The 23883-nt window shown below is 43.8% G+C and overlaps 1 long non-coding RNA gene across 1 annotated transcript in view; it reads right to left on the bottom strand.

Annotated features, from left to right (window-relative positions):
• Positions 1–23229, bottom strand: part of LOC134888187 (uncharacterized) — a 122582-nt gene extending 99353 nt beyond the window's left edge. Inside the window, exon 1 of the long non-coding RNA XR_010171119.1 lies at positions 23134–23229. This is a non-coding gene — a long non-coding RNA (uncharacterized LOC134888187). The remainder of the gene's footprint in view (positions 1–23133) is intronic.
• Between the last annotated feature and the right edge of the window lie 654 nt (positions 23230–23883).

The raw sequence follows: 23883 nt of genomic DNA on the forward strand, positions 1-23883 counted from the left end.
TCCCGTCCAGTCCGGGTTGCTGCAGTCACCCCAGAACTTATTCCTTTGGAATATCAGGACTTTGCCGATGTTTTCTCCAAGGATAATGCGGATATTCTGCCTCCTCATCGGTCCTACGACTGCGCTATTGACTTAGTTCCCGGTGCCTCTTTGCCTAAAGGGAGACTATATGCCCTGTCTGGGCCGGAAACTACGGCAATTAATGATTATGTACAGGAGAGCCTAAAAAAAGGCTTCATTAGGCCCTTGAAATCTTCATTGAGTGCAGGGTTCTTTTTTGTTGAGAAAAAAAATGGGTCGCTCAGACCATGTATTGATTATCGGGCTCTGAATAAAATTTCTGTTAAAAACACCTACCCTTTGCCACTGATTTCAGTACTATTTGATCAGCTCCGGACTGCCGTTATCTTTTCCAAGATCGATCTTAGAGGGGCTTACAATCTCATCCGAATAAAATCTGGGGATGAGTGGAAGACGGCTTTCAGCACACAGTCGGGACATTATGAATACCTGGTGATGCCGTTTGGGCTGTCTAATGCTCCTGCTGTATTTCAAGATCTCATTAACGACGTCCTTCGCGACTTTCTAGGAAAGTTCGTGGTCGTTTATTTAGATGACATTTTGATTTACTCTGAGTCTTTTGAACAACATATTACCCATGTGCGACTGGTCCTTCAGAAGTCACGGGAAAATCATTTGTACGCCAAACTGGAGAAATGTGATTTCCACATCACAGAAGTGTCCTTCCTGGGGTATATTATTTCTCCTAAGGGGTTTTTCATGGAACCAAAAAAACTCCAGGCCATCCTAAATTGGGCACAACCCACGAACTTAAAAGCAATTCAGCGCTTTTTAGGGTTTGCAAATTACTATAGGCATTTTATTCATACCTTCTCAGATTTGGTTGCTCCTATAGTAGCATTGACTAAAAAAGGAGCGGACCCTTCCAATTGGTCGCCTGAAGCCAAGTCTGCCTTCCTGGCCTTAAAGCACGCCTTTGTCTCAGCTCCAGTACTCAGACACCCTAACCCGGATCTCCCCTTTATTGTCGAGGTAGATGCCTCAGAGGTTGGAGTGGGGGCAATCCTTTCTCAGGAAGACCCGGAGTCTCAGGAATTACACCCATGTGCCTTCATGTCCAGAAAATTCTCCTCCGCAGAATCCAACTATGATGTTGGTAATCGAGAATTGTTGGCAGTTAAATGGGCTTTCGAGGAGTGGAGGCACTGGCTGGAAGGAGCAAGGCATACCAATACGGTGTTTACTGACCACAAGAACCTGCAGTATATTGAGTCAGCTAAACGGCTTAATGCTCGACAGGCACGTTGGGCGCTGTTTTTTACTCGTTTCAGGTTTATTATCACTTTCAGGCCCGGTTCCAAGAATACAAAAGCCGATGCCCTGTCACGTTGTTTTCTTCCGGTTCACAATAACCACCCGGCTACTACCCCCGTAGTCCCAGCGTCTGTCATCTGGGCTGGCCTCACACAGGATTTATTTACACAGCTAGTCCAGCTTCAGCAGCAGGCTCCCAAAGTCACTCCTGCAGATCGTCTCTTCATCCCTGAATTTCTGAGAGGCACTGTTCTAGCTGAGTTTCATGATAATAAGGCTTCTGGTCATCCGGGTATCACTAAGACCTTGGAGTTAATCTCTCGCTCAGTGTGGTGGCCTAATATTTCTAAAGATGTAAGGGAATTTGTCCGTTCCTGTCAGGTTTGTGCTCAGTAAAAGGTATCTCGATCGTTGCCAGTCGGGCAACTCATGCCTCTAGCCGTTCCTCTCAGGCCATGGTCACATATATCCATGGATTTCGTGGTGGACCTTCCTCTCTCAGCTGGATTTCGAGTCATTTGGGTGGTAGTAGACCATTTTAGTAAGATGGCCCACTTTATTGCTCTCCCCCGATTACCCTCTGCTCAAGGGTTGGCAGTTTTGTTCCTCCGCCATGTGTTCAGGCTCCATGGTTTACCCAGGGATATTGTATCTGATCGGGGACCGCAATTCATCGCCCGTTTCTGGAAACGTTTTTGTGCCTCATTAAATATGAAACTCTCTTTAACATCTGAGTACCATCCACAGTCTAACGGACAAACTAAAAGTGTTAATCAGTCGTTAAAACAGTATTTACAGCTATATTCGGTCAAACTTCAGAATGATTGGTCTGAATTTCTTCCTTTGGCCGAGTTTGCCTATAATAACTCTTGTCATTCTTCCACCAAGGAGTCCCCATTCTTTTCGGTCTTGGGCTTTCATCCTAGTGCCAATTCTTTTTACCCTCATTTTCCAGTCTCCTCGTTGACCTTAACTTCCCGTCTCAGAGTGATTTGGAAAAAGGTGCACCTTGCCCTTAAGAAGGCTGCCTTCCGAGAAAAAAAAATTTCTGATAGGTTCTGACGCCCATGCACTTTTAAAGGTGGGAGATAAGGTGTGGTTGTCAACCCGCAACATCAAGCTCCGACAACCCTCGGCTAGATTGGGACCCAAATTTATTGGACCGTTCCTTATCGTTAAGAAGGTCAACCCAGTTGCTTTTCGGCTACGCTTGCCTAAATCAATACTTTTCACTGTTCCCTTCTGAAGCAGTATTTTTCTTCCAGGAGATTCCCTCTGAAGACTCCCCAGGGTAGACCTCCGGTGGAATTCAGGGGCAACAAGAGTTCTTGGTGGAGAAGGTTTTAGATTCCAAAGTCTCTCGGGGCCGGCTTTATTTTTTGGTTCACTGGAAAGGCTATGGCCCGGAAGAAAGGTCTGGGGTCCTGGATAACAATTTACATGCCCCTAAACTTAAGAGATTATTCTTTCAGGAATTTCCTCAGAAACCCGGCTTTAGGGGTTCTTTAACCCCTCCTCAAGTGGGGGGGGTACTGTTAGGTGCCGCGGTCCGCGGCGCCGCTCGGTCTGCTTCCGAGCGCCGCTCACAGCCGCCGCACCTCCCTCCCTGCCCGCCCAGCACCTAGCAACGCCAGGACGCCGTGCGTACTGGAGCCGCCGGGTCCCTGGCAACGCTAGGATGTCGGGCGTCCTCAGCCGCTGGGTCCATAGCAACGGGGACGCCATTGGCGGACCGCGTTCCCCATTGCCAGATAAGAATGATTAGTTGCTCATGCAGCAGGGCAGCTGCACGGCAACTAGTAATTAGGGTCTGGGGGCTGGTCTTGCTGGCCATCCTGTCATTGGCCAGCAGGGTCTTTTTATGGGAGCCAGCACACTGCAGCCTCGCCGGTGATAGCTTCCTGTATTCTGTTCCTGCCTTGCAACGTCTGTTCCTGGTCAGCTGTATCTGGTCGATCCTGCTCCCTGTGCTCCTGGGTCCTGGAGTTCTGAAGCCGGTCCTGGGAATCCTTCCTGTCCAAGTGAACCTGTTGCAGTCATCTCCCGGTTTCGCGAGTAGCGGCTTCTGCCCAGTGTGTTGCGGCCTAGGCCGCTTAGTCCTTGTGTTAATTTTGTATTGGTGGTTTTTGCGGAGGTTTCCGCTTTACACTGTCCTCCCCAGTACGCGGCGGTGCCGTGTGGGGGTGTGGACAGTGGTATCTTTTGTTGTTCTTTTCCTTTGGTGGCGTGCCACACATATATTTAGTTTTAGGGTTGTTAGTAGCCCCTAGCTTTCTGTCTGCTTTAGTTAGAGGTCCCCTTGTTATTATCCTGTCTCGCTTCACGCCTTGTCTCACTCTAAGACCTGGAGGCATCGGAGTTGGGCAGACCTAATCCGCCCTTCAAACGCGGCTGCCGTGGGCCCAAGAAACCATAGTCACTCAGGTGTGAACTGACCACACGGGTAAAACAATGGAGGTAGGGTGCTAGGGGCTATTCCCGTACCATCCCTTATTTCAGCATCACGTCCTGGTGCTCTGGACTCTCTTAGCAACATCTCTCTAGTTCTGAGCATCAGGAACGTAACACATGCAGGATGTTTGGCATTTGCCAGAGAACACCAAGATTGGCAAATTCGCCACTGGCGCCCTGTGCTCTTCACAGATGAAAGCAGGTTCTCACTGAGCACATGTGACAGACGTGACAGAGTCTAGAGACACCAAGGAGAACGTTCTGCTGCCTGCAACATCCTCCAGCATGACCGGTTTGGCAGTGGGTCAGTAATGGTGTGGGGTGGCATTTCTTTGGGGGGCCACACAGCCCTCCATTTGCTCACCAGGGGTAGCCTGACTGCCATTAGGTACCGAGATGAGATCCTCAGACCCCTTGTTAGACCATATGCTGGTGCGGTTGGCCCTGGGTTCCTCCTAATGCAAGACAATGCTAGACCTCATGTGGCTGGAGTGTGTCAGCAGTTCCTGCAAGACGAAGGCATTGATGCTATGGACTAGCCCACCCGTTCTCCAGACCTGAATCCAATTAAGCACATCTGGGACATCATGTCTCGCTCCATCCACCAACGCCACGTTGCACCACAGACTGTCCAGGAGTTGGCGGATGCTTTAGTCCAGGTCTGGGAGGAGATCCCTCAGGAGACCATCTGCCACTTCATCAGTAGCATGCCAAGGCGTTGTAGGGAGGTCGTACAGGCACGTGGAGGCCACACACACTACTGAGCCTCATTTTGACTTGTTTTAAGGACATTACATCAAAGTTGGATCAACCTGTAGTGCGTTTTTCCACTTTAATTTGAGTGTGACTCCAAATCCAGACCTCCATGGGTTAATAAATTTGATTTCCATTGATATTTTTTTGTGATTTTGTTATCAGCACATTCAACTATGTAAAGAACAAAGTATTTAATAAGAATATTTCATTCATTCAGTTCTAGGATGTGTTATTTAAGTGTTCCCTTTATTTTTTTGAGCATTGTATATAGTGATACCTCCAGTATAACAAAAATATATAATGCCCCCAATTTAATAACAATATGCAGTAATGTCTCCATTATAACAGGAAAATACAGCCACTGTCACACTCCCAGTAACCCTGACAAATTGGGAGAAGCCGTCATGCTGCCAAGCACCATGGTATTGTTGCTTTGTGACACATTATAATTGTGGTAATGGCAAAGTGTGTGGCAGGTGGTACTGCATACCCACTTCCAAATTCTTAAGGGTACTTCATACCCAAGCGTACCCGCATAATTGCACCGCTGGTAGTGTTTTCATTTTAATACAGTTGCTGACATCTAAAAGGTAATGTCCATAATGAGATAATTTGCAGGTTTTTTTGTGTTTTTTTTAAAAAGATGTAGAGAAATGAAAATAATGAAAAAAGAATTATAGGAGAAACACACAAATGTTTTTCCCAAATATTAATATGTTCTAGCTTTGAAGCCAACAGAAATTTTGTCAATCCAAACTTAGAAGTTGAATATTTTAAGGGTGAGGTTGCAGTTTTGGTAGTATGGCATTTGTAGTGCAATATTAATGTATATATCTGTAATGGGTCATGTTGTGGTGTTTTTTCTTTTAGGCAGGTGGTTGTGAGAATGACATGGGGGTCACTCCAACCCGGTCGCATGCTGCAGTTTTTCTCAGCCATGTGATCGGGTCTGGAATGCGCATGCACTGCAGCCGCAATGCACAGGTGCGTCGCTGCCCGGTGAAGGGGAACGCCATGCAGCGATTGTTCTAACAAAGATTTCGATTGCAGCAAGGTGACTGACAGCAGGAAGGGGTAGCAACTGACCATTTTCTGGGAGTGGAGAGGAATACGCAAGCGTGTCCAAGCATTTGCAGGGTGGGTGTCCCACTGATTGCTTATTTCAGTGAAGAGGTAGTCTGTGACCAATTAAAAAATGTAAAGATTAATAAGTCACCGAATCCCGATGGAATTCACCCATGTGTTCTATTGGAGCTATTTCTGATCTTTAAAGATTCAGTTATATCAGGTATGGTTCCCAAAGACTGGCATATAGAGGAAGTAGTGCCAATATTCAAAAAAAAAAGTAAAGCTGAACCGGGTGACTATAGACCAGTTAGTCTTACATCAATAGTGGGGAAAGTATTGGAAGGTATTCTAAGGGATAGTATTAAGAAGTTCCTTAAAGTCAATAAGGTCATTAAAAGGAATCAACATGGATTTTTGAAGGACAGATCATGTCAAACCAACCTTCTTGGCTTTTATGAAACAGTAACTGCGAACCTTGATCAGGGTAAGGAGGTGGATGTAATCTTTTTAGACTTTGCCAAAGCTTTTGACTAGAGATGAGCGGGTTCGGTTCGTCGAGTTCTGAACCCCCCCGAACTTCACCTATTTTACACGGGTCCGAGGCAGCCTCGGATCTTCCCACCTTGCTCGGTTAACCCGAACGCGGCCGAACGTCATCATCCCGCTGTCAGATTCTTGCGAGATTCGTATTCTATATAAAGAGCCGCGCGTCTCTGCCGTTTTCACTCGTGCATTGGAGATTGAACAGAGAGGACGTGGCTACGTTCTCTGCCTGAAAAGCTCTATATCTGTGCTCAGTGTGCTGCAAATATCTGTGCTCAGTGTGCTGCAAATATCTGTGCTCAGTGTGCTGCAAATATCTACGTTCTCTGCCTGAAAAGCTCCATATCTGTGTTCAGTGTGCTGCAAATATCTGTACTCAGTGTGCTGTATTTTGGTGACCAACAGTATATAGTTGTACAGTAGAGTAGGCCATTGCTGTATCTTGCAGCTCCGTATCACTGCAAATATCCATTCCATATCTGTGCTGCATTTTTTCTGAGCAATATATATAGTAGTACAGTGCAGCATTTTGGTGACCAACAGTATATAGGCGGTAATTCCAAGTAGATCGCAGCAGGAAATTTTTTAGCAGGTGGGAAAACCCACTGCAGATGTGGCAGATATAAAATGTGCAAAGAGAGTTAGATTTAGGTGGGTTATTTTATTTCTGTGCAGGGTAAATACTGGCTGCTTTATTTTACACTGCAAATAAGATTGCAGATTGAACACACCACACCCAAATCTAACTCTCTCTGCACATGTTATATCTGCCTCCTCTGCAGTGCACATGGTTTTGCCCAATTGCTAACAGAATTCCGGCTGCGATCAACTTGGAATTACCCCCATAGTTGTACAGTACAGCAGGCCATTGCTGTATCTTGCAGCTCTATGTCACTGCAAGTATCCATTCCATATCTGTGCTGCATTTTTGTGAGCAGTATATATAGTAGTACAGTGCAGCATTTTGGTGACCAACAGTATATAGTTGTACAGTACAGTAGGCCATTGCTGTATCTTGTAGCTCTGTGTCACTGCAAGTATCCATTCCATATCTGTGCTGCATTTTTGTGAGCAGTATATACAGTAGTACAGTGCATAATTTTGGTGACCAACAGTATATAGTTGTACAGTACAGTAGGCCATTGCTGTATCTTATCTGCGACTTATCTATAAGCTACAAGAAATAGGGCTAGGGAGCACAATATGCACTTGGGTCAAAAATTGGTTAGATAATAGGGAGCAGCGCATTTTGGATCATTTTCAAATTGGACTGAAGTGCTAAGTGGTGTGCCACAAGGGTCTGTACTAGGACCACTTTTGTTCAACATTTTCATTAACGACCTAACAGAGGGTCTAGATAGTATGGTGTCAATTTTTGCAGACAATACCAAATTGTGTAAAGTTATAAATATGGAGGGTGATGCTGAATCTCTTCAGAATGACTTAGTTAAATTAGAAGCATGGACAGCCAAATGGAGAATGCGCTTCAATACAGACAAGTGTAAGGTAATGCACTGTGTTAGCAAGAACAAAAATTACACCTACATACTAAATGGGGTAACATTAGGGGATTCTGTACTGAAAAAGGACTTAGGTGTTCACATAGATAGCAAACTAAGCAGCAGTACACAAAGTAGGATTGCAGCAAAGAAGGCTAATAAGATATTAGCATGCATAAAACGTGGAATTGATGCAAGGGATGAGAGTGTTATACTCCCATTATATAAATCACTAGTGAGGCCACATCTTGAATACTGTGTGCAGTTTTGGGCACCATACTACATAAAGTATATTCTGGAGCTAGAAAAGATTCAGAGGTGGGCGACCAAACTAATTAAGGGCATGTAGATGCTGGAATACGCGGAAAGGCTTGCAAGGCTAGGCATGTTTACACTGGAAAAGAGGAGACTAAGAGGGGATATGATCAACATCTACAAATATATAAGGGGACAATACACAGAGCTTGCACAGGACCTGTTTTCGGTAAGATCAGCACAAAGGACACGTGGACACTTGCTTAGGTTAGAGGAGAAGAGATTCTGCACAATGCAGCGTAAAGGTTTTTTTCACAGTAAGGACAATACGTGTTTGGAATTCCCTGCCTGAGGGAGTTGTAATGGTGAACTTGGTCAACACCTTTAAGAATGGGTTAGATAAATTACTAATGGATAAGGATATCCAGGGTTATGGTGCGTAGTCGTGCACTATAGTTACTATGAAAAGGGAATAAAATACAACGGCTGACATCAGCATCAGACAAAATTTAGACCAAAATAATCCTGCATTGGAGACCACAAATAGGTTGCACTTGATGGACAAATTGTCTTTTTTCAACCTTAGATACTATGTTACTACAGTATGTTACTGTGTGTCTGTTGTCAATTCTGGGACCTGAAGTGATTGCAGTGGAGTAAGTTCAGAGCTACTCAGAAACAGCACAAAATGTTTTTGTACAGCTCCCCTGCACAAGCGTTCGCACACTTGCACAGCTAATTACACTCCCCCAAAGGCAGCAACTATCTGATTGCACGGGCTACAAAAAGTTGCAGCCTGCGATCAACTCGGAATGACCCCATAATCTGCAACCTATAGCAGTCCACCTTTACCATATGTTCACATGAACTTGGTGATCACCGAAGATCTTCAAGCTCCAGGTACTGTAGATGAAACTTGCATAGTGTCTACCTATGGCACTAAAATTGTCACCTTTCCATTCTCCTGTATTTTTGTATTTTCTGAAATCTTCAAAATATTCTAAGATGATCAAAGCTCCATAATCATGTTTTGCTTAGACTGTGGGGAGTTTGCAACCATCTTTTATCTGTAGTTTCATTGAAAGACTATACCTCTTGAATCATAATTACTGCTCAATTTACGCAGCTTGTCATTATTTGCTGCTTTTTTACAGTTTATCGATGCAGTTTCTAAAGATCCCAGCAAAGCTATAAGCAAATATCCAATAGATAATTAAACATTAATATTCATTGTAAAAATTACATGCAAAATACAGATGCACATTAATCAGCTATAAAAAGAATAATGGAAAATAAAATAAAAAACAATATAAATAGTGGTGGATAAATTTAATACTAAAATGCAGAAGTGATAAAGGGGCTAATTCAGACCTTATCGCTGCTGTGCGTTTTCGCACAGCGGGCGATCAGGTATGAACTGCGCATGCGCCACAGTGCGCATGTGCATGCCAGAGATACGATCGGCATCTCTGCCCAGCGATCGCCTCTGCCTGATTGACAGGCAGAGGCTTTCGCTAGGCGGGAGCGGGCGTGTCATTGATGTTTGGCCTCCGTTTTGGGGGGCGCGGTCCGTGCAATGCAAGCATGCCAGGACTGTGTGGGGGGCGGGCTGCGGCGGCTGTGTGACATCACACGCAGCCGCTGCAACCTGGGATGCGACAAGTAGTGCCCTGCCAGTGTGCAGGAGCTGCGCAGGTAGAGAGCTACTTGTCAACTACAAAAGCATCGCACAGCGGCAAGTAGACAAGTTGACAAGTAACTCACTACCTGCGTACTTGTGCGGGGTGGGTAGGGCCTGACATGCTGGGCGCACTAGCCCCGTGCTGGGCATCCCCCCGCATGTCAGAGTAAATTATAAATCTATTTTAAATATTTTAAATAAAGAATACCTCTGAAGATTATAATAAATATACAAGTTTTTACTATTATTGATTAACCACATAATCTCAATCAAGAAAGTTTCAATTTAGATTACAATAGGTGACAAAATAGTTTGCCAAACAAATCATAGATTTTGTTGTTTTTAAGAATAGTCCCCAACCTTGCACCATTAGTGAATAAAATCTACCATAAATCCCATCTTTCCTACTCCAGAATTGTGCATTATTATTTTAAAATTTAGTATCCCTTTCATCATTACACAAATTAAGACAATTTAAATACCTACTTTATGCTTATCATGTAACACATATTACGATAAAATTAAAATTCTTTATTATCTTAGACATTTTACAAGTATTCACTTCCTCATGACATCATTAATATTTACAAGTGTTATTTATAGAATTGTATTTATATTTACACCTACAGTCAATTTTGCTTTACTTTTTTTCAGCACACAATCACCCTATACAGAAGTTCATTCCAAGATTCTGCATTTTAAACTTAATAATATTGTATGTGGTGCGCTAAGAGTCAGACAATCTTTGTTTCCATATATACTATCAATAATATTAAGAATTTAAGAAAGGATCTCCTTTTGTATCTAATAAATAGCTATACTGTATTTGGAATTTTAATTTTGTGTCTGCAACTTCTGTAGACATAATTTAGTTGTATTAATGTTGATTTATATAATTCTGTCTCAGTACATAGACATGTATTGGAGTAATCCTTGACTCCTCTCTCTCCTTCAAACCACACATTCAGCACCTCTCACAAACCTGCTGTTTTCATCTAAAAATATTTTGAGGATCAGACCCTTTCTGACCCAGGATGCTACTAAGACTCTTATCCACTCACTGGTCATCTCCAGACTGGACTACTGTAATCTCCTCCTGACTGGCATTCCTGACAAATACCTCTCTCCACTCCAATCTATCCTCAATGCTGCTGCCCAGCTCCTTTTCCTCACCAAACGTATTACGTCCACCTCTCCTTTCTTACAAGACCTTCACTGGCTCCCCTTCCCTTTCAGAATCCATTTCAAGTGTCTAACACACTTACAAAGCTCTCACCCACTCCTTTCCCATCTACATCTCTGACCTTATCTCCCTTTACGCTCCCACCCATCCTCTTCGCTCTGCTAATGCACGTTGACTCTCCTGCCTACTGATTACTTCCTCCCACTCCTACCTCCAAGATTTTTCACATGCTGCTCCATTTCTCTGGAATTCCCTACCTATCCCCCTCAGACTCTCCACCTCTCTACAAAACTTGAAATGGGCTCTCAAGACCCACTTCTTCACCAAACCCAGCCAAATCTCATCCTAACCCTCTGTCCCATGTTCTCTATGTACCCCGTCTGTGTCACCCCTGTCTGTCTACCCCTCCCCTTTAGAATGTAAGCTCTCACAAGTAGGGCCTACTTCCCTCATGTGCTTATCCTTTTCCCTTACTTTAATAATCTTCAACTGCACCAAATCCAGCAGTCTTCTGCCAACTGATACATATTCCAGTGTTATCTGCTGATGTAGCTATGTTTATTTACCCTGTATTTGTCCTATTTTGTCTTCAACTGTACGTTGCGGTTTTCCTGTTTTTATTATTTGTTTATTTACTCTGAAATTGGGTGCTGTGGAATCCTTGTGGTGCCATATAAATAAAGGATAATAATAATAATAATAATAATAATTTCTCATTTACAGTACTGCGGTAATCATTCTATATACCAACTATATTTTGCTTTTCCACCAGTTCACCACTTACCTTTGGGTAGGGATAGATGTACTAGTACAGTAGTTCACACATGCTACTAAGCATTCTGTCTAATTATTATAGCCATATAAGGGACTATACTGTGCATCCTACATCTATTTGCTCAGGAAATCTGTCCTGAGATTATTTCAATATTTGTTTCATGTATACATCTATTTGTTGTTTATCCTGGTTGAATATTTTAATAAATACAATTAAAAGTTAATTTTAAAACCTTATTTATGGAGTCCCCTAGTAATGGTCCATATCACCATTATTAAGCTTTTATTACAATGTTTTTATAGTACTTTTCACTTCCACTCTTTAATTCTTTAGAAGTACAGTATGTCGATTCATGTCTTTAAAAGGTAAAGTAATACTGGATGTATAACTGTTTGCATTTTTATCATTACTTTTAAGAACAATGTTAGATTTAACTCTAGTAAGAGATCTTACATTCTTGAAACTTTTTACAAGGTTCAATAATTATAAGTTAATGTTTTAGACAAAAGGCAGGAGGAAGAGTATAGGATAGGGATACACAAACCCCACACAGACAACAGGTATGAGAGAACAATTTATACCATAGGCCACATTAGAAAATACAGATGTTACATTATGAGATAAGCAGGTAACTTTGGGTTTGATACAAACCATGCCATTATGAATGGCAAGAGATGCATCATTTGAAAAGCAGCACCAGACACCTATAATATGTTAACAAGTGTAACTTAAACAGCATACTGTAAATTGAAGAAACAATAAAATAAACGATTCTACAGTAACAATATGCTTTACAATTAAAAATAAACATCAAATAGAAGAAGAAGGGTGCAGTATGTATGTGCTTGAAGTATGTCAGAGTTTGAATAAAACCCTCACGATGTTTTATGGTGCTTGGAATACTTACTGTAAATACTGTTAAACTCTCATGCAACAAAATAAAAATTCTGTCGTTACCTACTTTAACAGGTAAAAGAAAAATACCCTGTTATGTTTCCACATATTTAAAGAAGATTCTTAATTCACAAGTGAATTGCTCTCTAGTGTAGTCAGTTTCCTTGGAGAAATAATTATAAGAAACAAGAATGTAAATAAACATTTATACTGTATGTACATATTCTAGAAAAATATTTTTCTGTGATATATTCATAAAATATTATATCTTTATTTTCTTGCTATTGTAATTATTGTAAACCATACACATTATCAATATTTTATTATTTTTATTCAAAGTATCATAATAAAAACATCACATAATTATGCTGCAAAAAACTAAACTGAATGATTTTTTAAATGTTATAACAAATTTGCAATTTTTTTATTTTAAGTACATCTTAAAACGCATTTAATATTTTAGTGAAAGAAAATATGCCTAGTGGGTGTCTTGTACCCCTTCCCTATGAACATTTATACTCATTATAACATTACCAACATGTGAAGAATTGATTTAATCTTACAAAAATGGGTTGATGAAGCTGGAGGTCACAGTCATATTGAATGCTTTGTCATTGAAATCTATCTGGCTATAGTCACATTACTTGTAACTGTGCTAGTGAAATGGTTAATACAGTTTCCAAATAAAAACTTCAATTAAAACTTCACTCCCACCTGTGGAGAATATTTTACTAATAATTCCCTAGCCATAACCTGGGAATTGCAATATGTAGCCATTTTTTACTTGATCTTTGATGACTTGGTATTGTTGTATTTATAAATGACTCTTCTTTAATACTATCGTTATGATTCTGTTCAGTATGCACCTGGTGTCAGTTGTTCCATCTGTGTCTTCCTGTGTTTTCTGTTACTTAGGCTCTCTGTGTACATGCAGCTCTGCAGGTGCACAGGGTTTGTAATTAGAGTTAACACTCACAGCCTGGCTTTTTTCATTGGTTAGTGTGGCTGTTATAAACCAGCCAGTGTAGATCTCCCATGCCAGTTATATGATTAGAATTACTTTCTGCCAAGAACTACCTGGATTGCCTGGTTCTTTGAGTCCAAGCTCTAGTTCATACTAAAAGTCTAGATTGCTGGTCAATGCCTTCCTGTCTTTGCCTGATCATGTTTCAAGGACTACATTAGTTAAGTACAGGTTGAGTATCCCTTATCCAAAATTCAAAATCCCACATTTTTGGTTCCCCTACTGAGATAATGACACACACACATATATATATATATATATATATATATATATATATATACACATAATATATAAAATATATGTCATTATCTCATTAGGGGACCCAATAATGTGGGATTTTGAATTTTGGATAAGGGATACTCAACTTGTATTGTGAACTTTACCTATGCCTTGTGGATTTTTTCAAGTACTCCCTTTATGCTGAGAACACTGCATTATTTGGTTACTGTGGACTTAAACTATGCTCTGTGGATTCTCAAGTTATTAACCTCTGCATGCGTTTATTTGACTTTTGTGCTTTATTTGCTTTTGCCATATTATGAAGGATCACTACTTGGAAATAGATCCTGCAGTTAATAAAGTCATCACAAACTTCATCATTCCTGTGGAGAGTCATTATTCAGAGCAGTGGATATCGTCTTTACTTTTTTGCTTCATCCATATTCTAATTCAGATCTGGGCACTAATTCCCCAGCTGCAGTCATCTATGTTTTAGTTCTGTGCAGCATTATTGAACTCTCATTACGTCTTTGGTACAGCTACACATTCATAGCCTGCATATCATAATTCTGATTTTTCCCAGCTATTCTGTTCCAGAACCAGTTCACTCTGTATCCAGTGATTATTCTGTTAACTAATCCTTTGCTAGATTGTCTACCCTGCAGTAATTACTCCAGCATTTAATGCTGTCTTACAATTTACCTGCCAATTTACCTGCCAACCATTATGGCTGGTGAATCCTAACATTGAATTCTAACATTAGAACTGGACCCACATTACTGTAGTAGTATGCTCAGAATGGACCCTGTCTTTTCAAGTCCAGTCCAGATCTCAAGTTGCAGATCCAGTTCCGGGTCTACTGAGAAAGCTGCAGAACTTTGAGAGTATACAGACACTTCTGTTACAGACCTTTCTAGGAATGTCTTCTCGTGTGGATGTGCTGCAGCAGCAGAGTATTCCAACCTCTCAAAGTGTCCTAGATTAAGTTAATCCTTGCCATAATCAGCGGGGTGAGGACAATTTTCTTGTTATATCTTCTTGCAACTGTTCCAGGTCCTCTCAGTCCCACAGGGGAGTGAATCATGAGTGATTGAGTATATTGTTCATGAAAATTGAACAGTTACAAAAAATTTTTACTGGTGTAACCCAATTGATACCAGAAATTTTGGGGAGTTTTCTGGACATTTTTAAAGCTTTCTCAAGTTTCAGAGACCACGGTGACTACAGACTCCTGTTCTCCCACTACTGAACTTTCCTGGTCAGATTAGAGTGAAGGGAGATTTTGGTGTTACCTGCGACCCAGACTCTCTGAAGCCGAACACCAGCGGCGTATGGAGAATGGCCTCTGTCTCTATTGTGGGAGTGCTGAACACCTGATTAAAAACTGTTCATTATGCAAGTCCAGAAACAGTGATAAACTTCAGCATTCCAGGGTTCAAACTGATAAATCACTCTATGTTCTTCCAGACTCTATTACTTCTAATAAGGTTGCCCAAAAGAAAACTTGTATTTACGATTGTTCTGTGATGAGGGGCCCTAAATTGAAATTTGGGAACCAACAGGAGATGGTTAAGTCTCTCATCAATGGTGGGGTATTCACTGCCTGTGCCCAGGAGGGGTCTCAGGTGGCTGTGCCCCAGGAGGGGTCTCAGGTGGCTGTGCCCCAGGAGGGGTCCCAGGTGGCTGTGCCCCAGGAGGGGTCCCAGGTGGCTGTGCCCCAGGAGGGGTATTGGGTGGCTGTGCCCCAGGAGGAGTCTCGGGTGGCTGTGCCCCAGGAGGGGTCTAAGGCAGCTGTGCCCCAGGAGGGGTCTCGGGTGGCTGTGCCCCAGGAGGGGTTTCCGGTGGCTGTGCCCCAGGAGGAGTTATGAGTGAGTGTGTTCCAAGAGGGGACTCGCCAAAGCCCCAGGAGGGGACTCGTGTGCCAAAGCCCCAGGAGGGGACTCGTGTGCCAAAGCCCCAGGAGGGGACTCGTGTGCCAAAGCCCCAGGAGGGGACTTGTGTGATAGAAGCCCCATTAGGGGTCCTGGTTGCCCTGGCCTCTGGGCCTGAGGTTCTGTCTGCCCTGGCCTCTGGGCCTGAGGTTCTGTCTGCCCTGGCCTCTGGGCCTGGGGATCTGTCTGCCCTGGCCTCTGGGCCTGGGGATCTGTCTGCCCTGGCCTCTGGGCCTGGGGATCTGTCTGCCCTGGCCTCTGGGCCTGGGGATCTGTCTGCCCTGGCCTCTGGGCCTGGGGATCTGTCTGCCCTGGCCTCTGGGCCTGGGGATCTGTCTGCCCTGGCCTCTGGGCCTTGGGATCTGTCTGCCCTGGCCTCTGGGCCTGGGGTTCTGTCTGCCCTGGCCTCTGGGCCTGGGGTTCTGTCTGCCCTGGCCTCTGGGCCTGGGGTTCTGTCTGCCCTGGCCTCTGGGCCTGGGGTTCTGTCTGCCCTGGCCTCTGGGCCTGGGGTTCTGTCTGCCCTGGCCTCTGGGCCTGGGGTTCTGTCTGCCCTGGCCTCTGGGCCTGGGGTTCTGTCTGCCCTGGCCTCTAAGCCTGGGATTCTGTCTGCCCTGGCCTCTGGGCCTGGGGTTCTGTCTGCCCTGGCCTCTGGGCCTGGGGTTCTGTCTGCCCTGGCCTCTGGGCCTGGGGTTCTGTCTGCCCTGGCCTCTGGGCCTGGGGTTCTGTCTGCCCTGGCCTCTGGGCCTGGGGTTCTGTCTGCCCTGGCCTCTGGGCCTGGGGTTCTGTCTGCCCTGGCCTCTGGGCCTGGGGTTCTGTCTGCCCTGGCCTCTGGGCCTGGGGTTCTGTCTGCCCTGGCCTCTGGGCCTGGGGTTCTGTCTGCCCTGGCCTCTGGGCCTGGGGTTCTGTCTGCCCTGGCCTCTGGGCCTGGGGTTCTGTCTGCCCTGGCCTCTGGGCCTGGGGTTCTGTCTGCCCTGGCCTCTGGGCCTGAGGTTCTGTCTGCCCTGGCCTCTGGGTCTGAGGTTCTGTCTGCCCTGGCCTCTGGGCCTGAGGTTCTGTCTGCCCTGGCCTCTGGGCCTGAGGTTGTCTGCCCTGCGCTCTGGGCCTGAGGTTCTGTCTGACCTGGCCTCTGGGCCTGAGGTTCTGTCTGCCCTGGCCTCTAGGCCTGAGGTTCTTTATGCCCTGGCCTCCAGGCCTGAGGTTCTTTCTGCCCTGGCCTCCGGGCCTGAGGTTCTTTCTGCCCTGGAATCTGGGCCTGAGGTTCTGTAAGCCCTGGCATGTGGGCCTGAGGTTCTGCCTGCCCTTGCCTCATGACATGAGGACATTGTCACCCCTACTATCAGGCAATTGAGGACCGCCATGTACATGGTCAGTCCAAATGTTGTTTTGTCTTTCAGGGTCTCCCAGTCATCCAAGTCTGTCAGAGGTCTGTGAGGAGTCTGCCTTATCAGAGGTCTGTGAGGAGCCTGCCTTGCCAGAGGTCCTAGAGGTGGCTGCCTTGCCAAGGTCCGAAAAGTGGCTGCCTTGCCAGAGGTCCGAAAGGTGGCTGCCTTGCCAGAGGTCTGAGAGGTGTCTGCCTTGCCAGAGGTCTGAGAGGTGTCTGCTTTGCCTGAAGTTGTGCCAATGCCTGTCTTGTCCAGAGTCATGCCGATGTCTGTCTTAGTTGATGGCTCTTGCCCAAGAGGGGAGACCAATGTACAGATTCCAGAAGGGGTAGTTGATGGAATGTCAGCAAAAGGCTCATCAAACCCTGAAGCCCCAGGAGGGGTTCCAGTTTCCATGTCCAGTTTTGAAGCCGATGGAGGGTAATCTGATTCTACAGCCCTAGAAAGGGCGCCTGATTCAAGTTCTAGTATTAAATATTGTGCCTCAGAGTTGATTTCCAGTTTGAACACAGCTTTCTCAGACGTTATCCAAAATTACTCCAAACACTATCCTGTCACATCTGTTAGTTCCAGTTCCAAGAAAGTTCTCCACTTTAATACTCCAGGGAATATTGTCTTTGAAGGAGATTTTGCTCAATTTCGTGCCAGGCTCATCAGTATCTCTTCTACATTGAATCAGATTCATCAATCAGCATCACTCCTGCCAATGCAGTTAATTATTTCCTCAGAACCTTCACAGGGAAAGCTTTGGACTGGGCCAAGCCCTTTATCAAATCCAAAGATCCATTACTCACTGATCTTCCTGCCTTCATTAAAGCAGTACAACAAAGATTCACCCCAAAATCAGACTGTTCAGAGTCATCTGAAGATTCAGAATCTGTTGTATCGATTTCCAGTCAAAGTCTGCCTGTACTGGTCCATAAAGGTAATCTAATTGTTCCTGTTAATGAGTCTTCATGTCTTGCTGATTCTAAGGAGAAATCTCCTGCCCTACCAGTTCCTGGGAAGAACCTTAAAGTTTGTCAGTTCCATGTAGGGGCTACATGTAATGTTGGTCCTAAGAAAGGTCTTCCTTCTGTCAAGCCTGAAAAGAAAGTCCAATCTGTTGGTCCAGCTAAAGACTCTCAGTCTGTTGATCCTGACGAAGACTTAGACCTTATTACCGTTAATGGGCGGTTGGAACAATTTCTAGATCTGTTGCTTTAAGCTCAGGAAATGGGTCCAATTCTCTCCTCTGATGCTGAGAAAATTATATTCTTGTGCATGGCCTTTAAGGGGAATGCTCTGGAATGGCTTAAACAACTCATATCTTCCAATAATCCTGTTCTTCAAGACTTGGAAGCCTTCAGCAATGCTGTTATTAAAAGATTTATTGGTCCTGAAATAGATTTTTCTGAGTGTGCTGGGAGTCCTGCCTTGTCTGCCAAAGAACCACCTATTAATGAAGTTGGAACACCTTTGAGGAACCAGTGCAGTAATAATTCTCCATCTCACAAAAACTACAGCCTTTCTTAATCTTCTCCAAAACAACAAACCAAGTACATTCTTGTCATTGGAACCCATCATCTGCTCAGAAAGCTGTCATTTTGCCTTGTGACTTTGACTCCAATTCGTATTCTGACTCAGTAGCTGAAGAAGCTTTTTTACTGGAGTCACCTATAAGTTATGACAATGGCCCTCATTCTAAGTTGATCGCTTGCTAGCAGTTTTTAGCAGCCGAGCAACGCTATGCCACCTCCCACTGGGAGTGTATTTTAGCTTAGCAGAAGTGCAAGCAAAAGGATCGCAGAGCGGCGGAAAACTTTTTTTGTGTGCAGTTTTAGAGTAGCTCAATACCTACTCAGCACTTGCGATCACTTCAGACTGTTCAGTTGCTGTTTTGACGTCACGAACATGCCCTGCGTTCGCCCAGTCATGCCTGCATTTTTCCGAACACTCCCTGAAAATGGTCAGTTGACACCCAGAAATGCCCTATTCCTGTCAATTACTCTGCGGCCAGCAGTGCGACTGAAAAGCTTCGCTAGACCTTGTGTGAAACTATATCGTTTGTAGCACTTGTATGATGCGCGTGCACATTGCGCTGCATATGCAGAAGTGATGTTTTTTGCCTCACCAATGCACAGAGAATGAATGCAGCTAGCAATCAACTCAGAATGACCACCAATGTCCTTATGCTTCAGTGGTAAAACCTAATTGGTCCTCGTAAGAAGAAGCATCGTCGGAAATCTTGAATGTGTTTTTATTTTTGCGAGAGATTGATTTGATTTTTTGTTCTCCTTAGTCCTGTTTGGGTGTCCGGAGTCAACCCTAAAGGGGAGGGGGGTACTGTTATGATTCTGTTCAGTATGCACCACGTGTCAGTTGATACATCTGTGTCTTCCTGTGTTTTCTGTTCTTTAGGCTCTCTGTGTACATGCAGCTCTGGCGGTGCACAGGGTTTGTAATAAGAGTTAACACTCCCAGCCTAGCTTTTTTCATTGGTTAGTGTGGCTGTAATAAACAAGCCAGTGTAGATCTCCCACGCTGGTTGTATGATTATAATTATTTCCTGCCAAGAACTATCTGGATTGCCTGGTTCTTTGAGTCCAAGCTCTAGTTTATACTGACAGTCTTGGTTGCCGGTCAATGCCTTCCTGTCTTTGCCTGATCATGTTTCAAGGACTATGTTAGTTAAGTATTGCGAACTTTACCTATTTCTTGTGGATTTTTTCAAGTACTCCCTTTATGCTGAGAACACTGCATTTATTTGGTCACTGTGGACTTAAACTATGCTCTGTGGATTCTCAAGTTATAAACCTCTGCAAGCGTTCATTTGACTTTTGTGCTTTATTTGCTTTTGCCATGTTATGAAGGATCACTACTTGGAAATAGATCCTGCAGTTAATAAAGTCATCACAAACTTAATCATTCCTGTGGAGGGTCATTATTCAGAGCAGGGGATATTGTCTTTAATCCATATTCTAATTCAGATCTGGGCACTAATTCCCCAGCTGCAGTCACCTGTGTTTTAGTTCTGTGCAGCATTATTGAACTCTCATCACGTCTTTGGTACAGCTATTCTGTTCCAGAGCCAGGAAACTATGGCGGTCATTCCGAGTTGTTCGCTCGTTGCCGATTTTTGCAACGGAGCGATTAAGGCAAAAATGCGCATGCGCATGGTACGCAGTGCACATGCGCTAAGTATTTTAGCACAAAACTTAGTAGATTTACTCACGTCCAAACAAAGAATTTTCATCGTTGACGTGATCGGAATGTGATTGACAGGAAGTGGGTGTTTCTGGGCGGAAACTGACCATTTTCTGGGAGAGTGCGGAAAAACGCAGGCGTGCCAGGAAAAATGCGGGAGTGTCTGGAGAAACAGGGGAGTGGCTGGCCAAACGCAGGGCATGTTTGTGATGTCAAACCAGGAATGAAACGGGCTGAGCTGATCGCAGTGTAGCTGTAAGTCTCGAGCTACTCAGAAACTGCTAAGAATTTTCTATTCGCAATTCTGCTAATCTTTCATTCGCAATTCTGCTAAGCTAAGATACACTCCCCGAGAGCGGCGGCCTAGTGTGTGCAATGCTGCTAAAATCTGCTAGCAAGCGAACAACTCGGAATGACCCCCTATGTATCCAGTGATTATTCTGTTAACTACTCCCTTGCTAGATTGTCTACCCTGCAGTAATTACTCCAGCATTTAACCCTGTCTTACAATTCACCTGCCAACCATTATGACAGGTGACTCCTACAGCCGAAACTAGGATTTATGGCGTCCGGGGCAGCAATTTAGCCCCCCCACCCTCCCTCCAAAAAAATATATATGAAAAAATTAAATAAAAAAATAATAAATAATAATGAATAAATAAATAAAATAATAAAAAAATAGATAAAAAATACAATAAAATAGAATAAAAAAGACCGACAAAATTCAAAACTATGCCACCCAGTGCAACCTTGTTCTCATTACTAAGCACAGCAATACCACTCATTAACAGAGGATAGGGGGAGAGATATGGAAGAAAGGAGCGGGAGAGAGAATATGCTTCATAATAACCCTCAGACAGGCAGACCCCAGTAAAAAACACACACAGTGATATATATATATATATATATATATATATATATATATATACACACACACACACAGTATGTATATGTATATATATATATATATATATATATATACATACACACGCACACATTTTAAATATATATATATATATATATATATATAAAATCTGTAGCTGTCACAGTGGTATAAATAAACAGTCTCAGCATGATATATTTAGGCAATATATATAAGCTTAAATAAACTACTTTAAATGAGCTGCAGGGGTTAACACCAGTCAGTGTGAGGGAGTGTGTGTGCCTGTGTGTTTTACCTCTCCAGTCCTCTCACTAATCAGACGGAGATGAAGGGTGCTGGTCTGCTTTGATCAATCACTGCTGTTGTCAGCGACTCAGCATTAGGGCTGAATGTAGGGCTGCATGGGGCTGGAGAAAGCTCAGCAGTAAGTCACACGGCGGGCGGCTTGCCGCTCAGGATAGCTGACTACTGCAGCTCCAGCGGCACCCATCTCTCTGCAGTGTGAAATGCATCATGGGATTTGTAGTCTCTTTGTTACAGCTCCAAGTGTAACCAGTAACAGACATGACTACAAATCCCATGTGACTCCACTTCCTTCTCTGCTGTATCAGACGCAGATGGATCCCAGCACCCTATCCAGTCCCGCGCCCGGGTCACATGCCCCCCTAGCCCCCCCCCCCAGTTATGGCACTGGTGAATCCTAACATTGAATTCTAACAACTATTGAACAGCTGTGTCCCCAAACAATAATACATTAAAATACATATCAATAGTGCTGAAAGGGTTAGGGAACTGACCTTCATATACAGTTTACAAGATAAAAGCACACAGCATTACTGTATATGCAACATTAAAAAGTTTATACCAAATAACAGTAAATTAACTAAACAGAAAACAGGTGGTATTAAAAAAAAATATAAAAATTATGAAAGGATTTTTTTTTCCTTTAAAACACTTCCCATTAGGATTAGGGTTGCAGTTTGTCCTCCTGAATGTTGATTAGGTGATATTTTCAGATTACTTAATTTAGGAATTTAAAATAAGACACTGCATGCAGTGTCAGACTGGGGCATGTAGGGCCCACCAGGGGAATACAGTGGTAAGGGGCCATGTTTAGGGGTGTGGCCAGTCTCTAGAGGGGGGTGCCCAGCCACCATATTGGTTTGCATAACCATTTTGCAAGTGTTGATCCCCTAGATAAATATACTGTGTACAGTAAATACTGTAGTGCATGAATGATAATGTACTACATTAGTAACAGTACAGTTTGGAACATGATAACTAGAGGAGGGGGTGGGGCCCCAGGCAGCAGGGCCCACCAGTGGTAACCCCTGTGGGCCACTCCAATCCTGACTGCATGTGTACCTAATGTTTGTCTGTAAAAATGTCAAGATCCGGTGTTTTACACCCAATATGGAATTAGATGAGGTTCTCTGGCAGATATAGGTAATGTTGTCACACAGCCTGCGTAGGTACTGTATAGTGCATGGCTATTAGTATGAAAACAGAATCCTAATAGTTATTAATAATGGTAGTAAGGCAATAAGCCGCTGGTGATACAGTGAATGGAACTAAAGTAGTAGTAGTCAAATAAAGGATGTTAATGCATAGCTGTCATTGAGTCTTGATGTTGTCTTTGCCATGACATTAAGAGATATAGACTTCTAAAAATGATCAAGTGTAGATAAAAGAAAATCTTCATGGTGTATTATTTTTGTAAGATACTTTATTGGACAGAAAGTACTAGATAAGAAAAATAAAATGTAAAGTCCTTGCAGCTTAATAATAATAATAATATACAGTAGTCCATGAAAGGAGACAAGTTATCAGTAGTCAAAGGAAGCATCTGTAGATGACACTGGATCACCAAAAAATTACAGAATGTGAAACTCGGCAAAACACATCTTTACTGTGAAAATACTAACAAAAGGACAACTTACAAAATGTCCATGGGGTGACTTCTGCTGGAGAAAAAAGCAGGGGACATCAGGAAGTATCAATCAACCAGCAGCATAACTTACCTATGTTACAATCCTGAGCACTCATGTTTTGTTATTGTTATAATTACCTTTGCTTCAGTTTGTGGAACTACAGGTCACAGCTAGCTCCTGCATAGTTGTCTCCCAGTGCCTTTGCTTCTGCACTCAGCAACTGACTTCACAGGTGTCTGGATTCTGTAATTACAGCTCGTTACCTGAAAACTACTATTCAGCTTGTCAGCCTGCTCAGTCTGCACTGCAGCTGCATGTTGTATCAATTACTGGGGGCATGTCTGGTGCTCACAACTGATTGGTCCAGCCTGTTCTTTTAAGCCTCTCAATCCCAAGAAGCTTTGCCAGTTACAGCTACTCCATGTGGTGTTCTGCTCTCTGTTCATCTGTCCAGTGGGTATTGCCTTGTTCCAGTATTGAATTCCAGCTTTAACATCTTGCTGATGACTTTAGTCTGCCGACTGCCGTTACCCTGTCTCCAAGTGTCTGCACCCCAGTCCGTCCGTGTGCCGCTACCTCCTGTGTCACCCCTGGAGTGCCTGATGCTGTTCCATCTCCACAGCCCCAGTGTACCATCAGGCCGTGTGCACCCTGCCACCTTCTCCAGTTCCTGTTTGTTCCTGTGTATCCCTGCGGCTGATCATATACAACACCTCTACCATAACTCTAGTCAAGTTCAGGTATCAAGTGACCCAGACAGGGGGCCGCGACCTGCACGTCGGTAGCCGCGAAGCCCATATCCCCTTGCGGGGTTCCCTGGTGAAAACCTTCCGGCGTGTTAGACTCCGCGCCTCTGTTCTGGGTAACGTCAACCACTTGGTACCAGA

The sequence above is a fragment of the Pseudophryne corroboree genome, chromosome 1 (assembly GCF_028390025.1).
Source record: "Pseudophryne corroboree isolate aPseCor3 chromosome 1, aPseCor3.hap2, whole genome shotgun sequence".
Classification (NCBI taxonomy): Eukaryota; Metazoa; Chordata; class Amphibia; order Anura; family Myobatrachidae; genus Pseudophryne; species Pseudophryne corroboree.